Source organism: Hevea brasiliensis, chromosome 8, assembly GCF_030052815.1.
Source record: "Hevea brasiliensis isolate MT/VB/25A 57/8 chromosome 8, ASM3005281v1, whole genome shotgun sequence".
Lineage (NCBI taxonomy): Eukaryota > Viridiplantae > Streptophyta > Magnoliopsida > Malpighiales > Euphorbiaceae > Hevea > Hevea brasiliensis.
The window spans coordinates 75,069,533-75,077,530 of record NC_079500.1 but is presented as its reverse complement, the minus strand read 5'-3'; the positions used below and the strand labels follow the sequence as shown (position 1 = coordinate 75,077,530).

The window sequence follows — 7,998 nt, the reverse complement described above, 5'->3', positions numbered from 1 at the left end:
CATCTTTTGGTTTTATCCTTAAAGATTTTGGCATTTTCGTATGCATTTTGTCGGATTTCTTCTAACTCATTCAGTTGTAAGAGCCTTTTCTCACCGGCAGCTTTGAGGTCAAAGTTTAGTACCTAAATTGCCCCGTAGGCTTTATGCTCAAGTTCAACAGGAAGATGGCATGATTTTTCATAAACCAGTTAGAAGAGTGTTGTGCCAATTGGGGTTTTATATGTAGTGCGGTATGCCAATAGTGCATCATCTAGCTTCATGCACCGGTCCTTCCTAGATCTGTTTATAGTTTTCTCCAGAATCTACTTCAGTTCCCTGTTTGATATTTCTACTTGACCGCTAGTTTGAGGATGATAAGGTATGGCCACCTAGTCACTCCATACTTTTTCAATAGTGTTTCGAATTGTTTGTTGCAAAAGTGACTTCCTCCATCGCTGATTATTGCTCATGGTGTGCTAAATCTTATGAAGATGTTCTTCTTAAGGAACCTTGTGACCACTCTAGCATTATTGGTTAGTGTCGCAATTGCTTCTACCCATTTCGACACATAATTAACTCCAACCAGAATATACTTGTTTCCACAAGAAGAGGGAAATGGGCCCATGAAGTCTATTTCCCATACATCAAACAATTCTATCTCAAGTATACCATGCAGTGGTATTTCATTCCTTCTTGAACTGTTACCTGTTCATTGGCATTGATCACAACCTAGCACAAAGGATCTTATATCCTTAAACAAATGTGGCTAGTAAAACCCTACTTGCAAAATCTTGGTTGCGGTTTTTGATGTGCCGAAGTGTCCTCCATATAGTGATGAATGGCAGTGATGAATGATACTTTCCATATCTTCCTCTGGTATACATCTTCTTATCAGCCCATCATTACATCTCTTGTACAGTAGAGGTTCCTCCCATATGTAATATCTCACATAATGTAGGAATTTCTTCCTTTGCTGATAAGTCATGTTTGGAGGCACTACCTTCCATACAAGAAAATTAACAAAGTCATCATACCATGGAGCCTTGTAGAATGCAAGTAATTGCTCATCAGGAAATGAATCATCAATTGGCAAATCTTTGAAGTCCTCTATGCACTCTAAATTTAGTTTGGAAAGATGGTCAGCTACTACATTTTCGGATCCCTTTTTGTCCTTGATTTCAAGGTCAAATTCTTATCGGAGTAGAATCCATCAAATCAGCCTTGGTTTTGCTTCCTTCTTGTTCAAAAGGTACCAGATTGCAGCATGATTTATGAATACAATGACTTTTGACCCAATGAGGTAAGATCTGAACTTGTCCATTGCAAACACCACTGCTAGGAATTCCTTCTCTGTGGTGGCATAATTGATTTGTGCATCATCGAGTGTCTTACTAGCATAATAAATAGCATGGAGCTTTTTATCTTTTCTTTACCCAAGCACTGCTCCAACTACAAAGTCGCTCGCGTCGCACATCATCTCGAATGGTAGCTCCCAATTTGGTGACTGCATTATTAGTGCTGATATCAGGGCTTCTTTGATCTTGTTAAAGGAGACAAGGCAATTTTCATCAAAATCAAAGGGAACATCTTGACTTAATAAGTTGGTAAGTGGCTTAGCTATTTTGGAAAAGTCCTTGATGAATCTTCTGTAGAATCCTGCATGTCCTAAAAAGCTTCGAACTCCCTTGACTGATGTTGGGGGTGGCATGTTTTCAATGATTTCAATTTTTGCCTTATCAACTTCAATTCTTCTTTTTGATATCAAATGTCACAGAACTATGCCTTCCCTTACCATGAAGTGACATTTTTCCCAATTTAGGATCAGGTTTGATTCTTCACATCTTTGCAACACCTTAGATAAATTAGCTAGGCAATCATCAAAAGTAGTTCCATAGACAGAAAAATCATCCATAAAAACTTCCATGATATCTTCAATATAATCAGAAAAGATAGCCATCATGCATCTTTGAAAGGTAGCAGGAGCATTACAAAGACCAAAAGGCATTCTCCTATATGAAAATGTTCCATAGGGACAAGTGAATATTGTCTTTTCTTGGTCTTTTGGGTGAATAGGAATTTGAAAGAATCCCGAATATCCATCTAGATAATAGAAATAAGAGTATTTCGCTAACATTTCTAACATTTGGTCGATGAAGGGGAGAGGGAAATGGTCTTTTCTGGTAGCACTGTTCAATTTCCTATAATCTATGCACATTCACTAACCAATGACTACTCTAGTAGGGATTAGTTCATTATTTGCATTTTGGATAACAGTTGTCCCATCTTTCTTAGGAACTACATGTACTGGACTAACCCATTTACCATCAAAAATTGGGTATATGATATCTGCATCTAATAGTTTTAAAATTTTTTTCTTGACTACTTCTTTCATGTTTGGGTTAAGTCTTCTTTGGTGTTTGATCATGGGTTTACTGTTTTCTTCCATGGGTATCCTATGCATGCAAATCGAAGGATTGATTCCCTTTAGGTCTTCTATTTTATATCCTATGGCTTTGCTATGGATCCTAAGTTCTCTTAACAATTTTTCCTCTTCCAACTTAGACAGGCTAGCATTGATTATAACTGGATATTTAGAATTTGAGTCCAAAAATGCGTACCTTAGCGAGGAGGGGAGAGGTTTAAGCTCTACCTGTTTGCCATTTTCTTGGAGCTCACCTTTGGTTTGTTCCTCCTTCAACTTCTCCATCTCGGAAGCCTTAGCTAAGGGTAAGGGTGGATGAGCTACTAACTGTTGTGCACAGACTGCTATTTCTGTATTTTCATCATCCACTGTGTGACTGTGCACAATACATGCTTCAAGAGGATCTTTAGGATGTGTCTTATGAAATTTCTCTTCAACTTATTCGTCAATTATGTCAACCTTGAAGCATTCATCAGGTTTAAATTTGTGTTTCATTATGTTGAACAAGTTGAACTCCACTTCTTCTTCTCCTACCTTGAGGGTTAGTCGCCCATTTTTGACATCTATGATGGCTCTGACAGTTGCCAAGAATGGTCTTCCCAAGATAATAGGAATTCATCTGAGGACAAAAAAGTCCACTAGAATGAAGAATTTGCCCACTTTGATAGGAATGTTGTCAAGTATTCCCACAGGATATTTAACAGATCGATCAGCCAATTGCAATGAGATTGTTGTGTGCTTCAGTTCTCTGATCTCTAGCTTTTTGCATATTGATAGAGGCATTAAACTGGCGCTTGCCCCAAGATCGCAGAGGGCCTTGTCTATTTTCTTGTTACCAATGAGGCAGGGTATGGAGAAGCTTCCTGGATCTTTCAACTTTGGAGGCAGTTTGTTTTGCAGTATGGCACTGCATTCCTCTGTTAGAGCTACTGTTCCATAGTCTTCTAGCTTTCTTTTCTTTAACAGAATTTCCTTAAGAAATTTAGCATAGGATGGCATCTGAGAAAGTGCTTTAGTGAAGGGGATGTTGATGTAAAGTTTCTGTAAAACCTTGAAAAACTTTCTAAATTGCTTGTCCAATTTGGCTTTTTGAAATCTCTAAGGAAAAGATAGGGGAGGCTAGTATGGCTCTGTTAATTTCTTTGTCTTTCTTGCTTCCTCTTCCTGATCTTTCTTAGCTTCTTCCTCCTTTTTCTCTGTTTGGCCTTTAGATTTTTCTATGGTTTTCTCTATCGGTTCTACCTCTGGTTGTACTAGAGTTCTCCCACTCCTCAGTATAATTGCCTTACAATGCTCCCTTGGGTTCATTTCTGGTTGGCTAGGAAGTTTGCCAGCAGCCTTACTCAAAGAACTTGCTTGCTGAGCGATTTGATTCTCCAGCATCTTGTTATGAGTAGCAAGTTGGTCCACTCTGGAAGTCAGCTGTTTAATCAATTCATTTTGTTATTGTTGAGCTGCTAGGAATCCTTCCATCATGGTTTCTATGGTCATTTTGAGTTCAGGTTGTTGAGGTTGGAGAGGTAGTGATGGCTGTGCAAAGTTTTGACCTCTGTTCTGAAATCCAGGGGGTGCTAGTAGTTTGTACCCTTATTGCTTGTTTATTGGCTAGTTCTGCTGATTGGACCATGAGAAATTTGGGTGGTTCCTCCATCCAGGGTTGTAAGTGTTTGAATATGGATTATTGGGCTACCTCTGGTTGAAGTTTCCTCCATTATTCACATAGTTCATCTGTTCTGTGGAAGGTTCATTGAAATTGCTGTATTCTGAACTCATGTATCCTCCTCCATAGCTGTCCTCATGTTGATTGTTTGTACCAACTGCATTGGTTTGCATTCTTTTGAGTCTCTTTGTGAGCTGATCAAATTGAGCATTTATCATGCTTAGGGCGTCTACTTCCAGGACCCCTGTAGTTCTCCTTGTATTTCCTCTTTCATTTGACCACTCATAATTATGGTATGCAACCCTTTCTAGAAGTTCAAGTGTCTGTGTCACTGTTTTCTCCATTAGATCACCCTCTGCAGCTGAATCAACTGTGCTCCTTGTAAAGGGTAATAATCCATTATAGAAATTTTGTACTAATAGCCAATCTTCAATGCCATGGTGTGGACATTCCCTCTGCAGGTCTTTATATCTTTCCCATGCATCATAGAGTGACTCTCCTTCATTTTGTCTAAAGGTGTTGAGCTCAAGCCTCAGTTTTGCAGTCTTTGCAAGTGGAAAAATACCTTGCTAGAAAAGCTTGAGAGAGGTTTTCCCAAGTGGTGAACGTTCCAGCTTGTAGAGAAAGTAACCACTTCCTTGCTCTGTCCCAAAGGGATAATGGGAATGCTCTGAGTCTCATTGCTTGATCAGATACTCCATTCATCTTGAATGTGTCAAATAGGGTAAGAAAGCACTGGAGGTGATAGTGTGGGTCTTCTATTGGTGAACCTGCAAACTGGGTTTGTTGAATCATTTGGAGCCATGCTGGTTTTAATTCAAAGTTGTTGGCTTCCACTGTGGGTCTAGTGACACTGGGCTGAAATCCTTGGACAGATGGAGCTTTGTAATCTCTTAAGATTCTTGGTCTGTCATTATTATCGGCCATGGTTGGAATTTCAGGATCTCTTTGACCGTGCTCTTGATGTTTCCTTTCCCTCCTGAGGGCTCTCAGAGTTCTATCTATCTCTGGATCACATTCTAAAATTTCTTCTTCTGGCCTTGTTCTGGTCATATACCAGATCGGGCACCTGAGAGAAAAGAAGAGAAATACAACCAGTAAAATAAAATTAGATAATAAATATAATTGCCTAAATCAGCTAAATTACCTATCGCTTGATATTACTAAAATAAAAAATTCCCCAACAACGATGCCAAAAACTTGTTTCGCTGGTTTTATAACCCTGCAAGTTCACGAATCACTAACAAGTAATAAAGTGATGAGTAGAGTATCGTTCCCACGAGGAATTTGATTAGCAAGTACCAATCCATACAGTAATTTTGACTGTCTAGGCTATTAAATACTTAGGGAATGAAGTTTGTTAACCTTAAATACTAGAATGGTAAACTTAAAACGAAATGATTTATTTGAAACAATTCTGGAATTAAAATTTCACACTTGAATCTTACTAGGGATGTTATCTCGTTTATTTACTGAATTGAGGATCATTTTCCTTGATGGAAATCAGTCTTAAGTTATCCTAAATCCTCTCTCAAGATACCTAGGGTGTATTCTAATTAACTCAAACCCAACTTTCGTGGTGATCAAATTAATTAAAATCCTTTAAGATTTTTGATCAATTTTGAAATTTCACAAAGGTATCAGCCTATGTCTAGGTCAGAATTCCTAGGTTCAAGATCTTGATTTTCTAATATTAATCTTCACCTTTCAGTCGTTCAATTAACATCTACAATCATGGCTAAGTGGGTACTAGCACATAACTTGCATTAAGATCACAAGAAATTAAATCAAGGAACGAATCTCAAATCCAATAAATAAAACTTAGTGTTCATCCATAATAATAATTACAAGCATTACTGTCCTAAATCCAGAATAAGAAAACTACTCACTCATGGTGAGTTTAGCAAACATTATGATAAAAGGTAAAAACAGTAAAAAGAAAATCATGTAGAAGAAATAAAACAATAAAAATCTATCTAAGGAGATGAAATGAAGGAACCGAAGAGAGTTTGCAGCTTTGATCTTGTGGAGCTTCAGCTGGAAAACTCCTTTTAGTACTGATATTTCTCTCCTCGAGACGGCTGGAGAGAGTGTAGAGTGTGGATTTCTCTCCTTCAAAACTCCTCAAAAATGTTGTCAAAAGATAAAAGAGAGAGCCCCTTTTTCTGATGTTTTCTCTTCTATTTATAATGGTTGCTCTAGGGTTAGGTCATTTTGAGTCCGAAAGGCTTTAGGAGTCTCATTTGAATCAGAAAACAAGAGAAAAAAATTCAAGTTATAAAACTAGCTGCCGCATAGTACACGACCCGTGTGTCACTACACAGCCCAGGGCCGTGTAACTTGCTGGAGTGGAACTGCGAAGTCTTGCATTGGCACAGAGAGTTACATGAGTCTGTGCCAACTACACGGGCCTGGTTACACAGGCCGTGTACTATTGTTCCCATAAGGTTCTTCAAGCTTGTGCCCGGTAGAGACTTACACGGGTCCCTGCAGATTACACTGGTCTAATTACACGACTCGTGTACTTTTGTTTCTCCATTGGCTATCTGGCTTTCTTCTGGTAGAAGGTTACACGGGTTTGGGCCTTGGCTTATACGACCCATGTACTTTGTATCAGCAGCAATACTCAGTCTCTTGACCTCTCCAAGCTTCCTTTTGCACTCCTCTACTGTAGGGCTTCACCCAAACACCTGAAATGATGCAGAAAATATGGAATTAAGGGCTTGACAATAGAAATTACAAAAACTAATGAAATCAACTACTATGCATGAAAATACTTGCCTAATTGCTATGAGATAGTATATAAATGTGCTTTAAAACATCTATACAATTCAAGTGTATCATGGGACAGTAGATTTTGGGAAGAAGAAGATGGCTTTTTCTCTTTTTAATTGATATTTATATTATTTTATCCTATAATAGCAAACTTGTAAATAATAGGTAATGGCAAACTTGTAATTAATTTGAAATCTATATCATTTGGTTTGACTATTTATATAATTATGTATAATTTTCATAAGCCTAAATTAATCCCACTTTATTAACTCCATAAATTTCATTTATTATCAAGGCTAGACCTTTAAATTTAATGGTCCAAATTTTACTCTTACTGGGTTTCTGATTATCTTTGCCATAATACTCGATAAATCCCTAACTTTGATTTTTAATCAACTTATTTGAACTTGTTTCTCTTTATTTCCTTGACTTATTAACTCACATTAATACTTCAATTAGGCCTTAATTAAAATTTTCACAAGGTCCTACAGGAACTAGAGTAATAACCAGACCCATAAGTACTTCCCATTGGTGTTACCCATCGCCAAAATTTATGCTCATTCAACTGGTTGATACTCACTTCTTTTTTTTTTTTCAACCTTATTTGATCTTTATTAATTTAATTTATGACTCCTTACTTAAATTTATGGGTAGTTCCAAACATCCCAGCTGCCCTGACAGACGTTAGTCATCAGAACAATAGAGTGTACGGAGCTACCTATAGTGGAGTGTTACATTGTTGATAAAGGAAACTTATAATTAATTTTAAGTTTTAAAATGTAAAAAAAACATATTTTTTTTATAATGAATAAATATTTTATATTTATGTTATTAATAAAAACTATTTTAGCAAAGTTATAATGCGCTAATTAAGATGTTAAAATTATAAATGAAAAAGATGAAAATATTAATAATATTAATTTTTGAGTTAAATGAAAAATGATAATATAGTTTAAATAAAAAATAAAATCAAATTAGTTATAGCTAATTACAAACAGTTATAAAAATAAAACTTATATAAACTGCATATCAGTTACTCATCGCTCTATTTTTTTAAATTTACCAAATATTATAGTTCACTTATTTGGATATCTATAAGCTATCAGTCATACTCCAATAGGGGAACCACCGTAATCCAATTTAAGTGTAACAACTACTTTAT

The 7,998-nt window shown here is 36.7% G+C and overlaps 1 non-coding gene across 1 annotated transcript; it reads left to right on the top strand.

Moving 5' to 3' along the window:
- Nucleotides 1-4,493: 4,493 nt before the first annotated feature.
- Nucleotides 4,494-4,600, top strand: LOC131182674 (small nucleolar RNA R71). The gene has a single exon (XR_009150936.1). It is a non-coding gene; the product is annotated as a small nucleolar RNA R71 (small nucleolar RNA).
- The last annotated feature ends 3,398 nt before the right edge of the window (nucleotides 4,601-7,998 follow it).